Genomic DNA, 4,330 nt, shown 5'->3' with positions numbered 1-4,330 from the left:
TTAGCCATCCATCCTTCTTCCACCTGAAGAAAAATAAGTTAGTTCAAATGGTGGACTGAGCCAACACAGCTATGTTGTAATGTACCCCGCGAATCACAGAAGGACGCCTCAAGAAGTCGAATTAAAGAGTCACATTTATTGCAATCCGGGACTATGAGGGGTCATTCCCAAATCTCATAGTGATAAGATGATGGCAAAGCCAGACTTATATAGGCAAAGATCAAAAAGGTATTGATTACATCTCAAGGTTTGGAATGAGGAACCTGGTTTGCAAAAAAGCAGTTTACAGAAGCCGAATTAAGCATGTTAATTACAGTTTTGGGTCTCCGGATCACTGAGTTGACAGGAACACATTATCTAGAGCCCTCGGATCTTGAGACCACTGAGTTGCCAGGAATTCATTATCTAGAGCCATCGATTCAATTTAGAGTAATTGCACTGTCCTGGTCTTGGGACCACTGAGTCAACTGGAATGCATTATCTGTGGCCCCTAAGACAACTTAGGATAATTGTGCTGTCCTGTTTCCCAGGTACAAAAGAATGTGCTTTCTAAAACCAGTAAGATAACAATCAATGGGATAGTCATTCAATTGAATGGGATGATTTATACAATTCAGAAAATCAAAATAACTTTTCTATTGTTAAGCCAAACAACAGGGTTAAAGTTAAACTACAGTTTCTACCGGAGATGATTGCTACCATACTTCAGCTACTCCCTCACAAATCCCAGGGAAAGGGGATACATAAAATAAGGCTAAGTCCTAAGCATTACCTAGAAAATGCCGGTTGAGTAGAAAATGAAGAATTAGCTTCTAGACACATGGAATTACTTCCCCACTCAGAAGTTTGTACAGGACATATGCAATTGGAAGAAAAGAAAGAAATTAAAAGATTATCAGTTGGTGTAATTTAAACTTAAATCAAGAATGACAGGCATTGATTTCATGAATAAAAATAATATCCAGAAAAAAAATATTTCACACAAAAAGGTTTAAAAATAGAAAGGTTACCATAAAGTTTATTTGTGTATAATATAAAAACTCAAAACCATAGTTGACTTGAACAAAAGAGGTTTTTATTCACATAAAATAAGCCTAATAAGTAGTTCAGGGCTAGTATACCAGGAACAATGTCATCAGAACCCTAAACCCTTAAATTTCTGTCCTGTCATCTTTAAGCCATCTGGCAGTCCAACAGGGCTGCTGGAATTCCACCCATCATGTCCAGATAGTAGAAAGGGAAAATATGCATTCACAACAGAGGTAACATCTTTTAAAGCAGTGGTTCTCAACCTGTGGGTTGCGACCCCTTTGGGGGTTGAATGACCCTTTCACAGGGGTCGCCTAAATACATCCTGCATATCAGATATTTACATCACGATTCATAACAGTAGCAAAATTACAGTTATGAAGTAGCAACGAAAATAATTTTATGGTTGGGGGTCACCACAACATGAGGAACTGTATTAAAGGGTCACGGCATTAGGAAGGTTGAGAACCGCTGCTTTAAAGCGAGTCCTTGGATCCCATTCAACACTTTCACTACTTCTCACTAGTTGGAACTTAGTCACATGCTCATACTTAGGGCAAGAGAGGCTGGACATTTAGTCTCATATATTATATGGCAATGTATGCTGAGCTGAAAATTAGAGCTGTTTCAAAGGAGGAAGGGAAGTGTGGATACCGGGAGGCCATTAGCAGTATGCACAGAATAATAGCTTCCTTATTAGAAGGATCCAGTATTCTAAACACTCAAATTTCCTCAGGTAAATCTGCAAATTTAAAAAAAAATCTTTTTTAAATTTGCAAATAAATTTTTCCCTTCTAATTTAAAAATTTGAGGTGAAACTTGATACAATAAAACACACAGATCTTAATTGTAAGGGCTTAAAGAATTTTGATAAATCCAGGACACCTGGGGCAGAGCTCCGCCCTACCAGCAGGGGCCTGGATGGGGGAAGGATCTTGGTCCTTTCTGCCCTGCATCGCAGCAAGAGAGTCCCTTCTACCTGGGGCTGGAGAGGGTTAAAAACGCCAGCAGTCTGCCCCTCTAAGGGTGAAACTGTAGCCCTAGAGGAGGTGTGGGTGGGGGGAGGGAGCCCTTCCATGTCACACACACAGCTTCCTTATGTACGCAGAGCTGGGGAGGGTGGGGGTGGGGGTGGGGAGAGTAATGGGACAGTTGTGGCTTAAGTGCCACAGACTCTCATTGTTCTTGCCTAGATTTAGTAGATTTTCTTGAATGAATATTTCTCCATTTGCTCTATGCCCTCAGGACAATTTCCAGAGACTTGGAATGATTTATTAAAACACATATTTTTCAGACACAAGAAGTGAATTCAGGAAATTGGTGAACCAACTAAAGAAGAGAACTTTGTAGCCAAGTATCTTCAATTCAATTGTCCAACAAAAGCCACCAATATGATGGGTCACCCGGTTGATTATTTTATTGCTTCAAAAGCAGTGGATTGCCTTTTGGATTCAAAGTGGGCAAAGCAAGAAAGGAGAGGAAGCTTTATTTATAAGGGATTCTGTGGTTGACTACTGCAACAGACTTTTAAAGAAAAAATTTTTTCACTGGGCACTAAAAATAATGAAAATGAAGTATGATAAAGACATAAAAAAGGGGAAAGGAAGAGCTGAAAGTGGAAAGGAAGAACATTAAAAGAGCAAGAAAGAAAATCTAAAGGATGAAAAAACCAAACAGGAAAAAGAAAAGAATAGAAAAAAAAAAAAAAAGATGGTGAAAATGAAGAATCCAAAAAGGAGGAAATTCCAGAAACTCCCAAAAAGATAGAAACTAAGAAAAAATTCAAGCTTGAGCCACATGATGATCAAGTTTTTCTGGAGGGAAATGAGGTCCTTGTGAGGATCTATGACCCAGTTCACTTTAAAACCTTAGTCATGGGATTAGTTCTTCTGATTGCTTGCATAGCAGCCACCCTCTGACTGGCAGGAATGAGAGTAGGTGTGAGTGCAGGCTGTTTCTGGCCAGCATCCTTCTCCAAGCGGTTGTTCCTTGCATTCTATTTCTCGTCATTTGGCTCACAACTGGAGGAAGGCACCTCTTTTGGTTCTTGCCAAATTGGACCGCCGATGTGTCCTTCAGGCCTCATCTTAAAGAAAGATGAGAAATCTGAAACCAAAAAACAGCAGAAGTCCAACAGTGAGGAAAAGGAAGATGAGGAGGGAACAATAGGGCTAGGAATCATGGACTAGACGACTCAGGTGGAGAATGGCGTTCTGACACAGAGAGTGACAGGCGGGAAGATGACTGATCGCACACAGTAGCGGAAATGGGAATGATTTTGAAATGATCACAATAGAGAAACCGGAACAACAAACAGGTGGGAATCATGAAGAGGAGGAAGAAGATGACAATGATGGAGAAACAACTAAATCTTCACATGAAAAATCATAATCTGCCCAATTTGGGGACTAAAAAGACACAAGAGGCTGGATTTTCTATGTTGGCTGATCATCATGATGCACAGAGGATGTCTGTGGCATTCTTCACACCCAGTTACTGAAATGTATTTGACATCTGAGAACTATTCAGTTCCTCATTCCACAGAACACTATTACTGGTACAGTCAAAGGCCATTGATCAGTTTTATCTATTTGAAAATTTTACAGTACTATTAAGTATGTCTCATTAGTTATCAAAGGTTCACTTTCCACAATGATATTTAGATTAATGGAATTTTTGATAGTCATATGGCTTTTTACTGTTAGATTAATCAAAAATAACTAAAAGGGATAAAAATGAAACACCAACACTTCAGATTATGTGTAATTATGGAGCCATTTCATAGTTTTATTACGATGAAATGTTTAAACTCGTGGTTTTTGATAGTTAAGCTTTTGTCGACTATAAAATTATACCAGGAAATTTCTAAGATTCTGAGTTAACAGGGTTCAAAAGCATTTTGTGGAAACAAGCCAACTAGTAATACTGTAACAGCACTTTTAGTTTAGCTACAAATTCTCCTTTTGCAACTTGGAAATCCAAACTGGTTTGCACACCTGACTCGGAGAAAGGTGCCATCTCGCCCGCAGAGCGAGCAGCGCTGCTGGAGGGCGATTGCTCTGCTCCGGTTTCCTTGTCCTAAAGTAACATGTGTTCTGTGTGTAATTTACAGCAGACATTGTCTTTTAATTGTTACTTGTTATTTAGACATTTTCTTAACAGTTAAATTTGTAAAATTAAGGTCATTTAAGGGTATGTTTTTAGAGAAATGAAAGGTTCCGTAACCCACAGAACATCTGTGATCTTTCTACAGTAGCTTCAAGGCTCGTGCCAACATTCCATGTATTTGAATGAGTTTAAA

At 39.1% G+C, this 4,330-nt stretch overlaps 1 pseudogene; it reads left to right on the top strand.

The window, feature by feature from the left end:
* The first annotated feature begins 2,169 nt into the window (after positions 1-2,169).
* On the top strand, positions 2,170-3,490 carry LOC132226222 (translocation protein SEC62-like; annotated as a pseudogene).
* The last annotated feature ends 840 nt before the right edge of the window (positions 3,491-4,330 follow it).

This window comes from Myotis daubentonii, chromosome 2 (genome assembly GCF_963259705.1).
Source record: "Myotis daubentonii chromosome 2, mMyoDau2.1, whole genome shotgun sequence".
NCBI lineage: Eukaryota > Metazoa > Chordata > Mammalia > Chiroptera > Vespertilionidae > Myotis > Myotis daubentonii.
The sequence above is the reverse complement of the archived record's forward strand: the minus strand, read 5'-3'. Positions and strand labels throughout refer to the sequence as shown.